Source organism: Ambystoma mexicanum, chromosome 1p, assembly GCF_040938575.1.
Source record: "Ambystoma mexicanum isolate Mex_15411 chromosome 1p, UKY_AmexF1_1, whole genome shotgun sequence".
Taxonomy (NCBI): domain Eukaryota; kingdom Metazoa; phylum Chordata; class Amphibia; order Caudata; family Ambystomatidae; genus Ambystoma; species Ambystoma mexicanum.
In genome coordinates, this window is record NC_090921.1 from 84,965,332 (window position 1) to 84,988,475 (window position 23,144).

The 23,144-nt window shown below is 47.1% G+C and overlaps 1 protein-coding gene across 1 annotated transcript in view; it reads left to right on the forward strand.

The window, feature by feature from the left end:
- INCA1 (inhibitor of CDK, cyclin A1 interacting protein 1) overlaps positions 1–23,144 on the forward strand; it is a 1,084,285-nt gene that overhangs the window by 444,375 nt on the left and 616,766 nt on the right. Inside the window, exon 2 of the mRNA XM_069605474.1 lies at positions 9,239–9,304. The gene's annotated coding sequence lies outside the window, so the exon portion shown is untranslated. The remainder of the gene's footprint in view (positions 1–9,238; positions 9,305–23,144) is intronic.

Genomic DNA, 23,144 nt, shown 5'->3' on the forward strand with positions numbered 1-23,144 from the left:
CCAAGGTTTGATTCCCTTTTCAAGTTGTTTTCATCTACGCATGTATCAGATAGTTCTTTCTGATAGCGAGGTTCAGCTTTACTGGTCTTGAGATTGCTATGAGCAACTTGTGAGACCCACTGATCAAATTGGGGCAGGTTAGTTCCTATGACCAGATGAGTGGGCATATTGGGAACTATGGTTACTAACAAATGTAGTATTTCCCTAAAGATGGAGATATGGAGTTGAGTTTGGACATTTCTTGATATGGCCATGGACACAGTCTACTATTTCTTCTCCCATCCTTTTCTACCCCTGGGTAAGCAAGTCTGCTCAAATGGCACATACTTTGCTTCCCCTGTCCAGTTGGGCCCAAAGCCTTCTCCCTTCTAAGATGAGAGTGATGCTATAGGTTGTTTTAGCCCCAGGATATGAAAAGGCATGTGATTTTCTTTGTTACTTTTTACTGTTTAAATGGGGTTTCTTAGGGTGCTCTTTCTTAATTTATGTGGTATTAGATGGTGGAATATCATTTTCTTCAGTTTCAAATAGCTTCTGCTAATATACATCTATAGGACATGGATCGTTGGGATGCTCATTTTTCCCACATGTGTAACAGGAGTTCTCTCCCTCAAGGGAAGAATTGACTGTTTCCGTTCTCCTATTATCACTTGAGGATAAAGAGTAACCTAGATTTTCTCTCTCAGTTTCCCTGAGGCTCACACTTGGTTTACCACTATGATAACTATCTGTGATTTGTACTACTAGCAAGTCCTGGAGGAGATCTTTATCAGAGAGAGATTCGTCTCTGTTCCTATCTCATCATCTTGGTCCATCAGACTTTGGCCTTGGGATAGGTCCAGGGGGACTTCCTCTGTAGATTTTCTATCATTTTCTGTTGTTTTGGAGAAACAAAATGTCATTTTCCTCCAAGGATGAGGCAGACTCTGGATCATTATCTGGTCCAGGTTGTATGCTATTATCCCTCTACCTGCAGGGTCTTTCATCCACTGGGTGTTCATAGACTCTTAATGGGGAAGGTATAAAGATGACTGCCATTTTAGTGTTATTACACTCGTCAGGTCTCAAGGGAAGAGGGATTTCGTGGGATGTAAGTGTATATGAGGTTTCCCCTTTTTGTCCTGACTCGGTTATAAAGTATCTAGAGACAGAGTTTTTCTTTTTCTCAGTTGCGAGTCATAAACATTTTCTGGGACCCTTTTCCGGTCTTGTTGGGACAGGGTTTCTCACAGGGTTTCATAAACTAGGAGTCCCACCAGTACACCTCTATCAATCTGTATTGAGTCATAAGTCAGATTCAACAGAGCCAGTTTTAATTATTTTCCATTTGCCAAGATGGGCAACGGCCTTATCCTCCTCTTCCACCTTGTTTCACCAAGGTGTATAAGGTACATGACAGAGCGGGTTGGTACTTCTGCTTTGACTTCTAGGGACAGAATTATTTCATCCCTACCTGGTATGTGACAAGCATAAGGGAAAATAAGCTGATAGGTATTGCTTCACACATTTCTCCTTATGGGAAGGATGGCTTGTTTAGTTAAAGGAAAACACTGAATTCCAGCGGTGGTTGTAGAGGGCTCTTGTAACATTTTATTGTGGGTCACCCCATTGATGGAAGAAGGTGATGGAGTATATTGTTTGCCATAGTCAACTGGGTGATGTTTATCATTAAGAGAGCTGTTATTCATTTGTTCTCTTTCTAAGGCATTGGGATTTAAGGACAATCTTTGTTCATAAGAATGGGGTCCCCAACTTGTTTCAGTTGAGCCACATCCCACTACTGACACCATATGTAAGGGAGGCATGGTATCAGAAGTAGACACTGACACAAGAGCTGCAAGATCCAACCCCTTTTAAACCATCAATAAAGGTTTTGAAACGTGCAGCTCTTGTGTTAGTGTCTACTTCTGATACCATGCCTCCCTCACATATCCCACAATATTTATTTTGTTATGGAAGCCATGAAAACTCAATGCTACCAATACAGGAATGATCCTCTGGGACCAGTCGGAATATTGTGTATAAATTAATACATGGCCTGGACGCCTCCCTAAACTGATCTATCACACCTAACGCAGTGGGGTGACTCACCATATATCAATATTCAGTCTGTCCACAAACTTCAAGGTCTACTACGATAGACCTTGGCCTAAAAACACTGTTGAAACAACACTTAACAAATTGTAATTGATATGATGTAGATTGCCTAATCACATGCCCATGCAACTTAAAATATATTGGAGTAACCAGCAGACCATAACTAAAAGAATCCAGGAGCATACATTCTGTATACGTACAGACGGGCAAATGCAGGTTATCCTTTTCAAGAGAGAACAGAGATGGATCATTTGGCTAAAAACAGACCAAAAAGGTCTGAATGAGATGATAGTGTGGCAAACACTGCCACTCTGTAACTAGTTACGAGGATTCTGAAGTCTACAACATCTGGCAGCATAGGCCCAAAATCAGGGTACACCATGTTAATATCTCACACATCTCACACAAAAAAAAAACTGTTTACTCAATGAGAGATTGCCCTATGAGACACTTTTTCTATGAGGGAAATACACCCTATGAAAAATAAAAATTCTCTAAAATATTGTCCTCTATATGAGAACTTTATTTTAGAGATACTCACTGACCAAAACTAAAAACACAATTTGAAATGATATAGCACTTAAGTTAAAATCACTGTGAACAGGACATAATTGCGAGTCATTGGAAATTAACTCTATTTACACTGCAAATGGCTTACACTGGAGCACTGAAACATATCCTATATTGGTAGGGCTCGGTCGGAGTCGCATGGTAATCTGCAGCTCCTGTAACGTGGATCTGCATACAAAAGATTGAGACTCTGCGTTTGTCGAGTTTCAAATAACTACATACAAGATTTCTACTCAAGGAATACAGTGCGTTAACTTTGGGGAGTACAATCTACACTAGTGGGTAGAGGGAGGCTGATAGTAGCACGTCTTTGGTGAGATAACCATAATTTGAAATGTAATCCGAACTGAATTGGGAACAGTGTTCTCCGTGCTGCTGTTGTTTTTTATTAGACACAGCAAAGTTGATCCTGAGTTCACATATTTAGACGACACAGCCCCATTACTAAACGGTACCTTGGTGATTAAAAGGTTCCAGGTGATAATGTCGCCTGGAAAAGGCTGGCAGGTAGGCGACTTTTTTTTCCAGACCCCTTAAATGGGTATCATTTTATATTATAAACTCCCACTGTAGAATATTTGGGGAAAGTGTTTGATTTTAATGAGTGTGGATTTTGAGAGAAATGTCACCTGTGGCAGCCATTTCCCAGCGTCTGTATTACTGGACACCTTAAAACTTAAAAATATACAACCTAAAAAGGGCATTTGGCCTTTGGTTTTGTAAACCGAATCCTATGTTTAAATAATAAGACAACAAAAAGGCTTGTTTAAGAATAACCACTGGTAACAGTGGTTATTTGGTGACAATCTGGGGACACACAAAGACTGAAATACCTATATATTATATATTACGATTATAGGTTTCTTACACATGAAGAAATTATACATGATGAAAGACACCACAACAATAACACCGCCAGAGTACCAAAAAAGAAGCACTAATTGCGAGTAATTCAATTGTTTTAATAACTACTTATACATTTGAAAATTGAATTAAATAACAAAGAAGCTGCTGTTGAAGCATCCAAAAGAGAGAGGTGGTTTATTCCATATTAGCATTTCTGAGTTAAATAAATATGCACAATATTTTGCCAAAGAAGCAGAAGGTGAGATCTTTCCAAACTGTTTGTTGCTAAAGAACTATTACATTTTACATTTTAATGAGGTTTAGATACCTGGAGTATTGACCAATAAAGTGATTTTTGTTGGACATAAATACTGTACTGGGCGATCTATTCCTTTTTTCTTTTCTTTTAATTATCTTTCTCTTACTTTGACTATTGGCGAAAAAGGTGTGTTGATAGTTGTTTTTTGGTTAGTGGCATTGTACAAAATGAAAATAATGTTTTTTGTCTGGTGTAAATAATTAGCACCTGTTACTCTTGTTCTATCCTCTTTTAGACATGTGGTTCATCTGCGCAAAATAAGGAAATTTTGAGCTGAGGCAGGGACAGCTAGAACGTCTCTGTCCGGTTTTTCTTGCACCTCAAAAAACACCAATTCTAAGAGTACCACAAGGCCAAGAATGCCTTTTTAGCGATGGATGTTGTCTCTCCTTAAGATTGTTGAAACACAGTGACGTTGCTGAGTGTGAAAGTTTTCTCAGTCAATGTTGGGTTTGTCTGCCTATTTATTTGTGTTATTTATAGCTTGGGCATAACCTACTAGGTTTTTTTTGATCATCTGTCCCCCCTTTGGGTTTGCGAGTGACTCACTATTGGACAATCTTAGTATAGTAGTATATCAGTGCAATAAAGGGATATCAATGATTTAACGCCCTGGGCCATTATTTCCATTCTACTCATCTAACTGCAAATTGAGCTATGGGCTTCATATCCATTGCAAAGAAAAGCATTGCAAGTGGCGATCCCTCGCATGTGCTCTCTGACGTACAAATGTAAATTTAGTTCTACCATTAACAAATACTGACGTATAATAATACTTAGGGTTATTACACAATAGCAGCTAGTAATCCAAAAAGGTAGGTCCAAGAGATGGAATCAAATGCTATCTAATGTGCTCACTGCCATTTCAGCATCTGGAGTGACAGCACACATTGTATCAAAGTCTGCAATGCTAGTGGCCCTTCCGGGATAAAGACTTCTTGATATGGCAGCATCAATTTAATTTAGTAATTAAAGGGGTGAGTCTCACCACCAACAATTTATTAAGAATGTTGCACTCTAGATTGTTCAGAAAACGTTCAGAAAACGTCAACAGTATGAGCCAGATAACACAGGTTATTTGCAAGACTTCACAGGTTATTTGCAAGACTTAAACATTGTAATTGTATATGCCTCCTACAAGGTTCCGGGTATCATGCCTTTTTCCAAAGCTCCTTGTATATCTGAAGCATCTTTGGGGCCTTGTATAGAGCATATATTTTTATAATACTAAATACTGCGCCCATCTGGGCCTGGAGCTTTATCAGTGCCAATTGAGTTTTTAGCTGCCATGATTTCTTCCCCTGCGATATCCCTCTCTAACTCATTCAACACATCAGCTTCTAACCTAGGCAGTTGTATCTTCTGTGTCTACTTTGTCAATGCAAATCAGCATTGTCTGTATATACAAATTATTATAGAACCCTGACAATAATATACAGATCTCTGTGTCTGCGTTACAAGAATTACCCTGTGTTTCTGGGATGCAGTCTATACTATAGCCTGTCCGTTCCCATGCTTAATTACCATGCCAATGATTTACGTGGGTACTTCCCGTCCGCGTATTTCCCAGTCATCACTTTCTGAGCCATAGATTAAACCTTGCGTTCAGCAACTTAATCAAATGAAGATTTTAAGGAGCTGAAGGCCGCTAAGTTGGTTGTCTCTTTGGTGGTCTCATATTTATTTTCAATGTACTCCTTTCATTCTCTATTATTGTTTAGAAATAATGTTATTAAGGCAAATAGATGAATAACAAGGATGTATATGAGTATCAATTCAAATAGCAAATACTTGCAGGCCCTAATATATTTATAATGCAATCACTTATGACAAACATAAAAGGAACCGAGTAGGATAAACCTCCTTGAAGAAAAGCAAATCCTTCTTCCTCAACCCAGGTTCTCAAGACAAATCCACATCAACCAATTCAAATAGTTGCAATTATCCAGTAAGGGTCAGTATTCTAGAAGAGCCAGGGCTCTCATACATGTAACATTTTTATTTTGGTTTTTATGTTATCCAAGTAAGGGCTCCAAATGCCAAAAAGTTTAGGTAGCAAATCGCGTACTGTATATGTGAGTTTCTTGCATATAAGAGTTTCCCTAATCTAGTATACTAGGCATGGATCTCTTCAGCTGGCCTGAAAACCAATAGATAGCAATTAAGAATCTCCCTTTAAAAAATGTTAAAGCAATTAAAGTATCTCTTTTGGGGGACCAAGGGGAGTCTTTACCAAATGCCATGGCAAACAAACAGAGCTAATGGGATTTCATTAGATAAAGTCTAGTTGTCACTGGGCGGCAGCCGTGGGGTTTATGGAAAAAGTGGAAGATCCTCCATTAACAGGCCTTCATGTTTTCATTAACGTGATCGTGCCTTCCAGCCTCCCGGGTTCCTCGCTCGCTTAAGAGTTGGCTCTGCCCACTCGTCCCCGCGTGGCAACCGCTCTCTGCTCTTGCATATCCTTGGTTCGCACGATTGTGTATTTTTCCTCTTCTGATCCAGCGGCCTCCCCGTGCTGCCTTCTCTCCATTTTCCCACAGCTCCTCCATGCTGCTCTCACTACTTGTCCCGCGGGTCCTCTGCTCTCCCCCTCTCCTTCCCTGATCAGCTGCCTTCCTCCCCGCTTCCCCCTGCTCGCTCTCCTTACTGATTTTGAGACTCAGCAATCAGCTCTTTGCCTCTTTTGTTCCTGCTACTTACCTGGCTTCCCAGTCAACAGTGCCTCAGGTTCTCTCCGCTGCTGGAACTGTTTCCTTCAGTTTACTTTCTGCATACTTCGCCTGCTGCCTTATTGGATATTCTGAAGTCCTCACCACCTACTTAGCTAAAGAAGGGTTTTTGTTGCCTCATGCTTTTTCCCTTCACCACTGGCGGCTTTTGGGAGGTCGGCCTCCCGCCTAGTTTGTGCATCCAGTGGGCATAGTGGTTACATCCCGGGGTTGGCCATTTCTCTGCAAGGAAAGGAAGACTTCCAAGAAGAAGGGCTCTAACGCTCCATCCAACGAGGAAGTGGTGTTTTCATCAGATGAAGACTCAGGTGAGGATGTGTTGATACTGTTGATACCTGAGGACACTAATGATCTGATTCACACTACTGTGAAGGCATCATGAAGCAAGACACAGACAGAGTTCAAAGTAAAATACTTTATTAAATCAAATGTCAGGGTGGTAGAAGGACTAACTTGCCCTATACTAAGGTGGGATTGCCCTACCTGAATGAAATTAAGGTATGTCTAAGTCAAAGAGTTCAACTTAAAAGGCTGTGTCCAAAAACTATTCTTGCCCTCACAACTAAAGCTAACCAAAGTGTAGGGATGTCAAAATCAAAACAATGTTCTACTCAAAGAAAAAGTCTTAGGATTACCCTTCCCCATTTCACAGTAATAAAGTTCAATATAGCTCAAAACCAATCCTCTGGGTTCTCTTCCCTAAGTTTCAAGCAAAACAGTTCACAATAAAACAAAAGGCCTTGAGGCTTTATTCTCAAGACCACACAAGACCACACAATGTAGCTCCTCAAGTCTCAGGGTACCCTTCCCCAACACGTTCACTTCATCACTGCAATGTCTTTGCATTTTCAACATTTAAGGCTCAATTGTCTCGGTGCAGTTGTCAGACCAAACGGTCCAGCCATCACAGGTCATGCAACCAGGATCCCTGACCTTCGGCCTCTTGGCTTTGATGTGTAGCTTTACAATCTTTTGGATTTTCCTTTGCAGCCTCTTGGCTCTGGCATCACTTGTCACACATCCTTTCCAGTCTTTTAGGCCTTGTCGCTCTGCATTCATTCTTAAAAGTTCAGTTGAGGGTGTTTTACTCACACCCACACCCACTTTGTTGATTGATTGATTGGTTGATTGATTTGTCATTTATTATGCGCCTATACACAAGTGTTTCAATGCGCAACAAGGTAAGGGAGGGGGAACAGAGGGAGGATAAGACAACAATCTTACTAGGCCTTGTGTCACTGAGATTGTGCAAGTGCACAAACAAGAAGTGCAGTGGAGAGGGTACAGGGAGAAGTGCACCCAGAGCAACAGGGCCCTGTGTTAAGAGGCAGGGAGGCCATTCCAGAGGTAGTCACCTCCAGAGGGGAGAGTTCTACCCCCATATCTCTGCTTGGAGAAGTAACCCACCCGCAGAGAGTTAGAGGTAGACGAGCGAAGGGCTCTAGGAGGAAGGAACTTAGGAAGAGAGAGTTGAACGTAGTAAGGGCCACTGCCCCAAAAAGCCTTGTGGATGATGCAGTGGGTCTTAAACTTGATCCTTGAAGCCACCGAAGCCAGTGGAGGGATTTCAGGGCTGGGAGATGCGGTCCCCGCGCTTGAGGCCAAGGATAAGTCTTGATGTCCTGTTCTGGATGAGTTGAAGAGGGCGAAGAGTAGAGGTAAGCAGACTGAGAAAGAGGCTGTTGCAGTAGTCCAGCCTAGAGAGAACCAGATCTCTGGAGACAGTGAGCTTCTGGGGGAAGGTGAGAAAAGGGAGAATACCTTTGAGGAGGTACAGCTGGAAGTGAGCCTTCTTGGCAAGGTCCATGATGTGTGGAGAGAAGGAGAGTGTGGAGTTGATGACCTCTCCAAGGTTTTTTGCCTCACCAGAGGGGGAGGGCAGAGAGAGAGGGGGAAAGCGGGAGCAGGGCTCCCAATGAGAAGGATCCCTGTCTTGCTGGCGTTGAGGCAGAGATCGTTAGAGGCGCACCATGACTGAGTAGCAGATAGACAGTAAGGGATGAGCGAGGAGGCCGAGAGTAGCCTGAAAGATCGCTGCGGGTCATCCGCATAAAACTGAAAGATAGAGGTGAAGGTAGAGATCAGGAGGGCCAAAGGGGCCAGATAGATGTTGAAGAGCCAGGGGAGAGGAGAGATCCCCGGGGAACACCAATAGCCCTGGGGAACACTACATTTAGAGAGAGAGGTGGTAGAGAGAAAGGAACCACGCTGGACCTGGGAAGATCCAGCTTGGTTCTTATGCTCTCTGCCACTTTTGTGCCCTCTTCTGTAACTGGATTTCACCTGGGCATTTGGGTTATTCACTTTAATTGCTTGGGTTTATTCCATTCCACACTTAGAATGCTTAATTTCAGTATTTCATTCAATTCAGGGTACGACAAGCATTTATGCTTCTTAATTATAAAGTTCCCTTTTGTGCGGTATTGAATATGGATTGGTTTCACTATATTTTACAGTTCCATTCACTTCAGTATTCCATAAGCATTATGTAAAGACTGGAGCAGGGTATCTGTACTTCTGCCCTCTACATGGTTGGATAAAGGCACAGAACACCTGTCACAAGTTAACTGTATAGGACATGAATGAGACTCTGAGCCAATATGTTGGTTGTTCGGATTACAACGAGAATCCAATTCTTTTATTAAATTAACTGGGTTTTATTCTTTCTTTCTAGGTATTTTGGAAAAGGATACGTCTTCTCTTGAGGAGTTTCCGGCTTCAGCAGGAAGGCGTCGCCAAGGTAAGTTCAGGTAAGAGTCATTATGTGTAGTTCTTTAATGTCTCTCCTTTCTTGACTCTTATGTATATTTCTTTAATGTCTCTTTTTCTTGTGAGCTTCTTACTTCTTGTCTTTGGTTTATTTAAGAATTAATCTCTGAAATGTCTTTCTCCCTTTCTTTGTCTTTTCATTTTTTTTAAATTTTTTTCTTGCACTGGTGTCTTACTTGTGCACGTAGATTCTGGTTATTGGGTACTGGCGCAGCTTTTGTCTGTCTCTTTGTTTAAGTTCTTTGTCGTTAGGCACATCCCTCTCCTTTATGGTAAAAGGGGCACTGGAGGACGGAGTTCTCTTATATTTCATTGGTTAAACCTGTTATCTCCTTCCCTTTCAGTGACTAACTCCCCTTCAGTGATAGAGACAGTACGTGCTCCGTTCACCATTTAAATTATTAAACTCAGGCTCTTTCAGGCTATGTTACAGCTCATGGGCGCTTATCTTCTAATCTGGTACGAGCGTAACAGTTCCTTTACCTCTGACAGCTTCTGAATAGTGGTAGTGCAACTGCGCTTAACTCATAACTTTCTATAAACCTTAAAATTTGCGTTCGTCGTATAAATCTCATTAAGCAAAAGCGCAACGGCGCCAACTTCGTTAATGTCTATTCAGCGACAACGATCGCTTGGGCTCTTTAGCCAACCCACATACGAGCAAGCCGGTATAAACTGCCTCTCTCTCTCACTCACCTCCGACTGCGTGATGTTTGCCACGGTAGGATATAAAGGCCGTCTTCAGATACGGTCTTCCTTTCGGCCTCCGGCGAAAACGTTTGCCTCGTCAGTTTCACTTCCTCGTTATTTTCCGGCTTTGGTTGTCAGGAAACCAGCGCTCAGGACTCAATCGCGGATGTCCCCGCTTCGGGCCAGCTTCCCACATCTGAATCGTCTTTTTCAAATATATCAGCACACGGTGAGCCACTTCCCGCTCAGCTGTTCAGTTTCCCGTTACCTCTTCTTCAGTACACCCAGCTCAAACCGTCGTTCTCTGGCTCACACTCCTCGAGGACCGTTCCCTAGGTAACCAAACAGAGGCAATCACTAGAGGAAAGTCCATACATGCAGGACTTCCTGTATTTACATTTTGTATCTTGTCCCCACTATTATGTCTTCAAACCTTGTTAACCAGGTGCCTAAAATGACACATTGTCACAACACCCCAAACAAGGTTCTCTATTATGGTAGAATGGATGAATGACCAAGACATAAGCTCTCAGGAGGTGATGCAGGCAGGTTCTTAAGTACAGTGTTTTCCCAAAGCCCCCACAAAGGAATGTCCACACACTATCTTAGGTGAAAATATAAATAATAACAGTTTGTACTAGGAATACTAATTCAAATACTTATTCAAAGAATGGCAAATATATATCCTCTATGTGGTACCACACAATATTAAATTCAGTAATAGATGCACTAACTACAGACAGTTTCAAATAGGCATGTGAATTCTTAAGTGAGGTGTATCAGCATAGAATAGGGAAGAAAGGCAGGTTAGTTGTGAACAGTGGCAGAATGTTTTCTTTAGGCTAGATATACAATTCTGTGGGAAGATCCCACAACTGGGAAACCTGTAAGGGAAAGGTTAGGGTGTAACTTATCTTGTCTTTTACAGCCCAGTCCAATAATGATCAATAACCTTCTACTTTCTTTTAAAAGAAGTAGCTGCGGAGTAGCTGCAGAGTAGCAGTCTCTGCAGTACTTTCTACGTGTTCCTGGCTCCTGTGTGCCCTGTGAAGTCTTTCTACAGTGTTTTCTGCAGAGAGGGCGGGACTTTGCTTAAAACCCCTCTCATTCCGCAGAGCGGCCCCCGAGTAGCTGCAGAGTAGCAGTCTCTGCAGTCTATGGCAGCGAAAGGAAAAAGCGGAAAGGACACCGTTCTCCCCGCCTCTGCTACACAGACTCTGCAGACCGACACAACCCAGCCTGAGGTGAAGAGCTGCTGCCTACTGAGCTCAAAAAAGTATGGCCCCCTTGGCCCCTCTGGCAACACTCCCTTCTCCCCCGAGTCGGGAGGCGGGGCTCTCCGCTGTGAGGCAGGTGCCCCGCGCAACCATCGAACTTGGACTGCTTCCGACGGTGGAAGATCTGGAGACTCCCCGCGGAACTCAAAAGCTTCTCCCGACACAGCTCCCACCTCCTGTTAGCAGCCTCTCGCCATCTGAGGTGGGTTCAGCGTCGCCCCTCGGAGGAGAGGAAACGCCGTCGTCCAAGGTGAGGAGGCGCACGTAGGAGGGGAGGGGAGCGAAGGGGATTTCGCATCGTCTACACCATGTGACCTTTTGCCATCTGTGTGTGCGGCTTCTGAGACAGTGCCTTCACCCCTCCTCCCGCCTATTACCCCTCTCTCTTCAAGCAAGGAGTTGCTAGATCTGGGTGCGGAGGGGGCACCTATGGACTTGTTAAGCGCTGGGAATAGTGCTCTGGGGACGATAAATATAACAGTGGTCCCCATCCTGCACCATCCCCGTCCACAGTCACTGGAGGAGCTGGCAGGGGTGGGTCCGCCCCATCAAGATTGTTGGAGGCTGAGGAGCTGCAGGCAGCAGCTCACGAGCGGGTGTCAATCGAGCCTGCTCTGCCTGCCGTCATCTCGAGAGACCAGCTGTCAGGCAGTAACGTTAAATCCCTACACGTTTCTGCTAACTCCTTCGATCAAAATAAAAAAGGGGGCGCCGGCGCGTAGAAAACTATGCGCCCACCTTCAACAAAAACCTGGCCTTAAAGCACAGTCGAGTACGCGCCTTAGACGTCTGCAAGGCCTCAGAAATCTCCCCCAAAGGGGGACATGACACTGCCGGCACCTAACAACAAGTTCTTTGCAAACTTTCTAAAAAAGAGAAACTAACTGTCCCTGAAGAACGTTCAGATGCCGAGATTTTGAAGGTAGTCTTAGATCAAACATCTCTGACTAAGAACCCCGGGGGGGGCCCTGGTGCGGGACCAGCTTCTTCGACAGATCCTCCACGAGACTTATTTATCACCACTGTGCCGGACGCCAGAGTCAGGTGGCACTTTGGCTCACCGTGACGCGGTGCCTCACCCTTGCCAAGACAGCTCATCACCATTACCCGGGACGAGGAGGAGGATTGTACGTCGTGGATTCTGAGGCGCCCCGTGGCGCTCACGAAGGCCTCTCTAAACCCTGGACCCCAAGTCGGGAGGATGCCTGCCCCCCCTCCCTCCTCTGCGGCTATGCCGCCTCCACCTGACTCCGCATCAAGGCACTGGGCTCACCGGCGATTCTCGGCGGGTGCTCTTGACAGACCGAGTGACCACGAGTGTCATCCCCCGGAATCGCTCTCGCCAGGGCGGGGCCCTTACATGAAAGAGCCCAGACTCTTTGACAGGTGTCTGCTTAGGGGCGACCGCGGGGGCTCAGTTGGGAGGAATTGAGGACCCTCCCCAAACCCCGGCCGTTCTAGCCTCTGATATCAGGGGAACCCAAAGGTCAGGCGGGGGTCCTGTCTTATGTGCCCCAGACAGCTCTGCTACTCGAGGAGCACCAGTGCAGGCCCAGAGCGTTGGCTCCCAAACTCCATCTAGCCCCACAAGATCCCGACGCTCAAGCGAGCTACCAGGAAATCCTCCTAAAGAGTCCCCGGTGAAGAAGACAGACCTAAGGCTAATTATGTCCACGGTAATACTGGCTCTCGCCCCGTTCTGTAAACTGTACAAGTCTATAGATGACTCCTTGAAAGATCACACCTTCATCACAGCAATGATGAACAGCCGTCTGATTTTCTTGGAAGGTTACATAAACGCACTAAATAACAAAATGGAAAAGCGCCAGGTGGACGAGGAGCCAGGCCTTTGCATCGAAAGATAGAAGTGTGCTCTCCACCGCACCAACACAAGCCCCTGTCCTTGACTCCAGCTCCCAGACCCCTCACTCGTGGTTGACCACCCGATTAAAGGGGCAAACGAAAGCGGTTGGGCCAGGGCCCAACGAAGCTATTCTCATCTTACCTGATTACGACCCGACTAAAGATCTCAAAGAAAGGGTAAAAGTACCTGTAAACAAAGAATTTGCCATCTTTGAAAACCAGAAAACAATCAACAACTCAGCCTCTTCACAATTCAGTCAGGCCATAGAGGTTATCGCTATAAAGGAAGGGGGACCCTGCATCTGGATGTAGAAACCCTTGCACATCGAGCCACTGGCACCTACTGCCCGGCAGGAAAATCCTAATCGGGCGGGTGGGAGGAACGCCTTGGGTAGTGCCCCTGCTGCTTAGGCGGGCGAACCGGAGGTGGAGGAGGACCTACTCAACCTCAGTGTTTATCCGCTACCCGATGACCATGAGGATAGCAGTCAGTTTCTGCACATGGAAGAGGAGACCTCCCCCTTTCAGACTCTAGAAAATCGCTGCAAAAAGCTCATCAAGAAGCCTATTTGGGGAGCAGCGCCTACTAGGTGCCCCCCTCAGGAACATTCAAGCTACACACAAAAAAGCAGGCGAAGGCCACTCAAGCCTAGTCCACTCTCCTCCCAGACGGAGGGCCGAGAAAACCGCCCTCTCCCCTACACCCGGCAATGCTCAAATGCAGAGATGGGTGCATGCTACTCGGGCCAAACGGCTATCTGGAATGTCAAAGCACGCTGAAACTTTCAACACGGAAAACAAGATTAGGAACGGCCCTAGACCCAGCCCAGAGCATGCCTCTCGGAGATCGGTTCTCCGCTCCAAAACAGAACGCTCTTTTAAGATAGAACAACTGCCGGATAACAAAAAATATGTGGTATTAAATCGAGGCTTTGTGCTCCAACTTTTCAAATGCGTGCCGTCTCTCAGACAAGTGGAAACAAAAGACATTGGGCCTCATTACAAGTCTGCCGACCCGGACTTAACGCCACCGGTAAAACCATACCGCCGTTGTTTCCGTGACCGTGCAATCACGACCCACAGACCCGGAAAAACCACCACAACAAACCGCTGCCGCAGAGTTAAGGGATCCGTAGAATGCGACGGTGGTGAAACCACCCACTTACCGGCAACACAAAACACCATGGTCATCACGAGTACCACAGACATGGAAACACTGCCACAAAAATGGCGGTAAAATGGCGTGTATGGCCACGGAGGCGGTATCGACGCCACCGCGAACATGACGTCAAACAGTACCAGGTGAGGGGAATCAGGCCACAGGTGCCTCAAATGAGGCCAGCCGGACCCAGCAGGTCACTGGGAGGCTACAAAACGGCCACACCCACACCCAGGCCAACTCCAAACACAACAATGCAGGCAGCAACAGCAGCAGCATTGGGACTTTGACTATTGAACCTGCAGGCAGCAGTGCACATGGTGGCAGCAATGGTGCAGAGGAGGATGAGGCGCAGGTGTCAGTTAGCAAACCCTGCACCCATGCCAAACCCAATTGCGCAGCCGGCACGACCCCGCAGGCAGCCTGCAATACCCCGCATCGGGGCCTCACCCTGGAACCTGACCCCAGGACAGATCCACACATTATACCGGCTGGACCGTCCAACAATCATGTACATCACCGCCATGATTGAGGACGACATCAGCAGCCACATTGCCATCTCAACCTCAACCCAACTCAAGGTGGTGTCAGTACTGCATTTCCTAGGCACCGGAACTTATCAGCACACAGTTGGTGAGCTGCACGGGCTCTCACAACCCTGTTTTTCAAAAATATTGGGACAGGTACTGGACGCTAAATGTCGGAACACATCACCCTAACCCGTACACTTGCAAAGGTCATTGCAACCAAGTTGGCATTCCATGCCATTGCAGCCATGCCAAATTACATAGGTGCATTAGACTGCACCCACATAGAGCTGACAGTACCACGTGCAATGGAGATGGTGTACCGCAATAGGAAACAGTACCACTCAATGAATGTACAGATGGTATGTGATGCCGGACTGCTGATTACACATTGCTGCGCACGTTTTCCGGGGTCAACACATGACTCAATGGTCCTGCGGAATTCCACATTGCCACGCTACATGGAACGCTACGCTGGACAAAGCACATGGCTATTGGGTGAGTACAACTGCCAATGTATAGGCCCTGTTGAAGTGTTTTGAGTGCCCAGACCAATGACCTGTGTAAGTGGGCTACTACAACTGCACATGCATCACCCCCTGGCCCATGTAATGGACGGTCAGCATAACCCACACATCACATATCTGCACATGACCGGTTGCCACAGTACTCACCCTGCCTAAGGAGACATATGGCCAAAGCTACCAACAGGCCATACAAGTTGATCCACCCAATCCAGCCACCCACACTTAGGACCACTTCCCCCCCAAAGCACATGACGGCTGCACATGAGACATCCTGCAACAGCCAAATCATCACAGGCCATGGAATGACTCCCCCATGTGTGCTTGTCATTGGACAGTGCCTTACTTACCAACCACTATCGTGTATAAGGTCCACTTCATATGCACAGCAAGTAATAGTGCAATGTCCAAATGCCGCCATCTACAACAATTACCCATGGATGGCAATCAACCGCCCTTCCGACCACGGCTAGGCCCATATGGATGAATGTATGATGACACAATATTGCATTGCATCAGATCGTGAGATGAACCACAAACACTGATATGTCCCACACATTTACATCCCATGTAGGTGATGCTGGATATGCACTCACGCCATGGCTGATGACACCTGTACGGAGGCCAAGAAACAGGCATGAGGAGGCGTACAACAGGGCACACGTCCGCACACGTGGCATGATTGAGAGGACATTTGGCCTACTGAAGGCCAGGTTCCGCTGCTTGAGCAGATCTGGAGGATCACTGCTCTACAGTCCAGTGAAGACCGGTAAAATTGTGCTTGTGTGTGCCATGCTGCACAATCTGTGCTTGCGCAGGAACATTCCGCTGCCCCTAGACGTAGAAGATGAAGATGGGGATGGAGATGGCGATGGGGATGGGGTGGCAGCACAACCTCCCAGGGGTGCGCAAGATGTCAACAAGCACAGGATCACTCATTCGAATTTACTTTTGAGAGACTGCACATTGACAGCAAAGCATGGATATGACGATGCCAGTGAATAAATATTTTTGTCTGCTGATGAAATGACAGATGTCCACTCATTATGGTAGTTTTCAAAGGTTTTGTATTATCAATTAAACAGGGAAGAAAGTGCATTGGGTAAGAAAGCTGTACACCAATGCCCACCCACCACCCAAACGTTCCCACCCCCAACCAGGCCCCTAACAACTAACCACCTAATGGGCAACCCCCACCACCCAAACGTTCCCACCCCTCCAACACCCATGGTGTCTCCAAATGTCATGTTGACTGGCATCCCCACATGCCACTATTTGCGGGGGTGCTTGTGCGCAGGTGTATCCTTGCTGGTGGATCCAGTCAACTGACTTGAACGCCTCCGTGGGCTGCCAGTGGCAGAGCTGGATGGGGTGGTGCTGGCTGAGGTGACTGTCGGTGTAACTATGGGCAAGCGTCCTTGAAACGCCTGCTGGGCTACCAACATTGACTCGGCAATGCTGGACTGCACACTGTTCCCTTCCCTGACATGGCGTGCCAGGGTGAGAATTGTGGCCGCAAATCGTCCAATCGACCTGGTGAGCCGACGCACCGACGTGGCATTGCTCTCCCGCTGCAGCCTGGCCTTGTCCCGCTGCAGCCTGGCCTCCTCCCGCTGTTGCATGGCCTCCTCACGCTGCAGCCTGGCCTCCTCCAGCTGTCTTTTCACCAGCTGCGTCAGGGTGGCCTGTTGTTGCTCGATGTGCTGCAATCGTGTACAGAGCTCGCCCTTGGATGGAGTTGGGGAGCGCATGGGGCTGTGCAGTTCTGGGGGGCTGAACTGTAGGCCATGGATGGGTGACAGGCCATCCATGTTGTCCCCCTCACCCTGTTGTACTGCTTCGGCCTGCATAGCCGGGGCACTTCCATCACTTGATGCAGCCTCCTCAGCTGTGCAGATGGGTTGCGAATCATTATCCGGGGCCAGGGTGGGTGGCTGCATGGGGATGGTGTCGTCTGCTGGTTTGCCTGCTGCAGCCGGTGTGCCTGATGTTGCCGGTGTGCCTGCTGCAGCCAGTGTGCCTGCTGCAGCTGGTGTGCCTGCTGCAGCTGGTGTGCCTGCTGCAGCTGGTGCCTGTGTGCCAGAGCAGCTTGCATCATCCTCCTGGACATGAGTGCTGCGTTGTGCGCCTGCAGGTGGCCGCTGCGTAGCCTCTTGTCCGTCGTCGCTGTCACTTGTCACAACTGTGGGGATACAGAGGGCATGCGGTTAGTTGTGTGGTGTTGCATAATGTGTCCATCACATGCATCAAACATCACAATCCATGTCCACTTGCAATTCAACACTTTTGACTATTGATACACACAGGTGTGTGTCTCTGCTTCCAGTCAGGCACGCACTGTGTGAATTTCGAGGGATTGTGCTTTGGGGATGTGATACTCGTCGTTTGGCCAGTTAGTGGGTCCATTGGGTCACTCCTGCCCTGTTTGGGGGGGGCAGCATTGGAAATGTGTCCATTGGGCCACTCCTGCCCTGTTTGAGGGGGCAGCATTGTGCACTTACCAGCATCTGCAGGTGGGCTCACTACTGCCTCTTCCTCTCCTATGCCGTGGATGCCTTCGAGGTGCCTGACACTGCTGCAGCGCTCCTCCCACGATTGCAGCTTCAGAGGGGATGCAGGTCCTCCACCAGTACCAGTGCTGTGTTGGCGGTGTGCTGTCATGAGGTTGCGCACCGGAGCCTGAGGTCATCCCACCTCTTGTAGCACTCCTTCACTGAGCGTGTGGTCACGCCAACCGCTGTGCACTTGCGTGCCGCCTCTGCCCACACCTCCTTGCGGCGTTGCTGAGTAGTGCACTGCTGGTCTGCACTAAAGAGCATTTCAGCATGCTCAACAATGTGCTCCACTAGTACTGTGAGCTCAGCCTCACTGAAACGCTGCTTTCTCTGTCTGCGTGCTGGTATCCTGGATGCCATGATGGTGTTAGATGGTTTGTCAGTCTCAGGGAGGTGATCTGACCTGTGGTGTCTGAGGATGGCAGTGGATTATGCTTTATATAATGGCCGCCTCTCTGTTTCTGTTTTTTTCCCCGCGGTCATGGTATTTCCGCTTCCGGTGTTTACGTGTCGGCGGAGGCGGACATGGTTCTAGCGCCGTTTTCTGTGGCGCTAAGTCCATGCGCGTAGGTGTTTACGTGGTGGCGGTGACTCAGTTTCCGCTTCGGTGTGTTGCGCGCGACCCACCTGCTGTAATCGGCCCTTCTTTTCGCAACCTTGCGGTCGCGGAAGCGGAGTCACCGTCGACACGGAATCACTGCATTCCAGCAAAGCGGGCTCGTAATGAGGCCCATTGTTTTGGTAGAACCCTTTCACGAAGGTCAAACTGCTAGCGCATACCTATACGTGCCTACTAACTGGGCAAAAACCAGGATCTCCTAGGCGGTGGAAAATTTGCTGAAGTTGGGGTTCGACTTGTTCGAACTAGAAGAGAGTGTGCCTCTCATTTCACCACGACCAGGTTTTGAGTCGACCAGGCCTCAAAACTTTCACCATTCCACAAACTTAAGCAGCAAACCAAAATCGTCTTGGGTGACTACTGATTCGACACGCCCGGAACAGCAAGTTAAAAACAAAGAACCAAATACCTCGGATGGCCCCGCACTGGGTCTCACCCCGAGATCCCACCTAGCGACAGACATCTATCTACCCTCGCAGGACAAGCCAAGAAACTAAAGTGTGTACAAAGATCCACTGGCAATAGGAAGATTCCCGGATGGCCCTACGGTAAAAATTCAACACACTGTCACTCAATCTCTTAAATCGAAGGACCCAGAACTTCAACAAACCATCAAACAAGCCCCATTAGCGCAACTATGGGCCTGGATACCAAAGGCCCTCACGCTCAATAAGAACAAATAGCAATGCGCCAAGCGCCCATCCGCTCCGCTTTCCACTAGAACAATCACTGGGAAAGAAGAGATGACGTTGGGGTCGTGGAACACCCGGGGCTTCCGGCATTTAACCAAGAAAGGAGATCTAAATCTCAGACGTTTTGATATTGTTTGCTTACAAGAGTCTTGGGTGACAGAACGCCCCTCAATGGATGGATATGACGTAGCGTGCGCTCCAGCAACAAAAGGAATCTTCGGTCATCCTTCCTCCGGCCTTATAACAGCAATCCATTGTGGCTGTGGATTACACCTTAAGAAAACACTGAAATCTTCTACATACCTTCTCGCCTCGGAGCTAAGCTGGAAACTGCCCTCTGAAGATAAGGGCTCTTTTACTCAGCGGCTTTTAATTGTCATCAACGTCTATTGGAATCCTGCAGCCATGAGCGATACCTCTTTTATAGCCTTGATCGCACAGTCTATCGACAAAGCTCTTGTGAATTGTCCAGAGGCCCTCTTGATACTCTGCGGCGACCTGAATGCCACCTGGCCCCGCATGATTCAAACTGCGCCCTCGCATCTTCCACATCTCCGAGAAAAGGACGCAGAACCAAGTGGTTGTCCTTGATGTCTTCTAGAGACCTACTCTGTGCCGGGGACCTATTTTCGAGAGTAAACCGACCACCAACCTGGGAGAGAGGTAACTCCTTCGCGGACATCGATCATATTTTCGTAAGCAGACACCTGGCAGCCTTAACAAACTTGTTTGAAGTCCTCATGTCCACGGCCAGCGATCACAATCTGCTGGTCCTGAAGTGGAAGACTCGTTCAACGGACAAATTACACATGCTCGCACAAGTGGAGACCAACAATCAAAAAAATCGCCTCAAATTATCGGTGGCTTCCCTTCTGAAGATCGCGCACCACTATCAAAAAGAAGGAAAAGAAGGAAACAAGCACTGTTAAAAGCAAGATCCACTATTACCAGACTACCAACCTCTCCTGGTACCATACTTATCGTCAAACAACAAGCCTAGACACAGCAACAAACCCTTCACTCATGGGTACAGCAGACAACTGGTCGAGAAAAGGCATCTAGTAAGGAAAATGAAAAGACAACTCTGTGTACATCCATCACCAGAAAATCAAGTCAGTTTCAACAGGGCTCAGTTAACCTACAAATCCTGGATCAGTCAACATCGATCACATTTATACCAGCAGGATGCGGAAGCCATGCTGAAGCTGGTTTGTGGTCACCACCCGCGAGAATTTTGGTCTCTTTTAAGATCTACATCAGCTCCTATGGAGGAATCACCAACAAACCCAATTAGCAAGGAAGGCTGGACGAATTTCTACAAAACCCTTTTCCAGACACCCTCGGCGTTAACACCCTCGGAGAACAGCACTCAATTGAATCCCTGGGTAGACCTGAGCGACGAGGCGGAGATAACCAAAGTTCTTCATAGACTCAAACCATTGAGAGCTCCTGGTCCGGACGGAATTACCAACTTCGAGCTTAAACAAAACCCAAAAGAATGGTCCACGCTGATAAGCGCAATTTTCAAACGATGCAAAAAATCTAGGCCAATTCCATCCTCATGGACCACATCAATCGTGGTGCCCATATTCAAAAAGGGGCGCAAAGAAGAGCCAAAGAAATACCGCCCCATAGCATTGTTGGATACCATCGGTAAAGTCTTTCGAGCTTTACTAATACAACATTTTCAGCGAGGGGCACTGCAGGCCTCGTAAGTTGACCCTTTCCAGACGGGGTTCACAATAAACAATGGCACGGCGAGAAATATCATGTACTTGAGCACATTAAAGAGCAAAGTCCTTGGAGGAGGGCCACGTCTTCTTTTTGGCGTTTGTCCACCTGGCTCAAGCCGTTGACCAGGTGAATAGAGAAATTCTGTGGGAAAAATTGAGACACTGGAACTGCCCCACAGAAATCGTCCAACCTATCCGAGCGCTCCACCAAGACACCAAGCTGCGCGTTAGGCTGAATCAAGCTGGCTTATTATCGGCAGAAATCCCAGTGGGAAGAGGAGTGAAGCAGGGCTGTCCATTAGCCCCGGCCCTCTTCATCGCATATCTTGGCGACTTCAAGGATTCCGAACCATCTATTCGCTCTTTCCCCCGTCTATGGGGGAGCAGAAAACAACAAGGCTATTATACGCAGATGACCTGATCTTAATGGACATGACCCTGATCGGCCTCCAGCACCAGTTAGACAATCTGGCTCTTTACATTCGAGCTAATGACCTTACCATCAACATATCCAAAACCAAGATACTGGTGTTGGAAAAAGTTAAACGCCCAAAAGAAAAACTGTCCTGTTACCTGGAGGGGGTCGCATTAGAAAAAGTCTACAACTTCAAATACTTGGGAGTCACCTTTGACTGCTCTAGCATCAACGCAGCCTTGCAGTGCACCCTAATGGACAAAGCAAAAAAACTGGCGGCATAAGCTTGTGCGTTGGACAAGAAATTTGGACGCTTTTCTCTGCTGCCGATGGTCTGATTCTACCGTGCAAAGGTGGTTCCGTCCCTCACCTACGCAGCAGAAGCTCTACCCCACACGCCAGCAAGCCTGTGGCAGAAGTTAGAGGGTTACTTTTGGCGCACGGTACTAGGCCTGCCAAAATCAACATCCATGTTATTAATTAGAAGAGAGTTAGGTCTTCTCTCTTTGGGTGGGACCACGGAGATAAAAAGCATGATGCTGTACAGGAAAACGCTGCTTCCGGACTGTCCGCACCTACTAGCCATAATACGAGCAGAAACTGGACGCACGCTGCAGCGTGCTAAAATCCTGGGAAGAAGCGTGTGAACTGAAACTGTTGGAAATTTACGCTTCAGAGGTCGAGCTCATCCGATACCCGAAAAAAATAAAAAGAAAATGGCCGAGCTCGACTGGATCAAAGCCCTGGACAATGCAGCACAGGCAAAATCAGTCAGACATCTTCCGCCCTACCAAAAGTAAACTAAACATGGTCCCAAATTACCTGAGTCAGTTTCCTAGCAAATCGGTAGAAATTTGTTTTGGGGGGCACGCCTAAAAATTCGGGAAACTAAGGAGATTTTACAACTCAGAGGGCTAAGCAACTCAGACACATGCCGTTTCTGCAAAAATTAGAAAGAGGTTGAAACCGTACGCCACCTGTTACTAAACTGTCCACGAACAAAGGCAATAGGCGAGAAGGTTCTGCTACCGCACCTTTCGGGATCGTATACTAAGGAAGAGGAACTGTGGTGGGGTCGCTTAATGAGTGGAGAAAGGACTACTTGGACAATCGCCACCACACAGACTCTCACTCAAACACATCTTGTCTCTGTGAATTAAAAGCTTGGTTTTCTAACTAATTAAGCTCTCACTGCGACTACTGTGATGTAAATCTAGACCGCTTTCTGCAGCTACGCTCTTCTTCCACTTTCCTTTCCTTTATTTGGACTGCTCTCGATACATCTTCTTTTTTTTCTGCAGTTTCTTCTTCTACATTGTTTGTAAAAATCATTAAATTGATTAAATCAAATAAATAAATAAATAAAAAGGTTCTACCACCCCAAAGTACCTCAGGGGCCACAGGAGAACAGGATCCAAGATGAATCTGCGACACGTGGACGACTCCTGCGGCTAGACGGTGCTCTTCCTCGTCACAGTACCTTTGGTGCCTTGGCAGGTGAAGTGGCAGAGTTTCTCGGTTTCACTCGACGATTGCCTCTGAGGATGGTCCCCTTGGAAGAAGGAGCCACTCGGATGCTGCGTCTACGAGAAAAATTGAACCAAAGTCTTTTTCTGAAGTGTAGCAGTTTTACACTTCGCAGTGCTCTCCTTTGGTCGCCGGTTTTTTCTGACTGTAGAAGTCCTGTGAAGATGAAACTTGCTATGGGCTCCTGAAAGGCTTGGCAGATGAGAATAAGACCCCTGGGACCCTTTAAT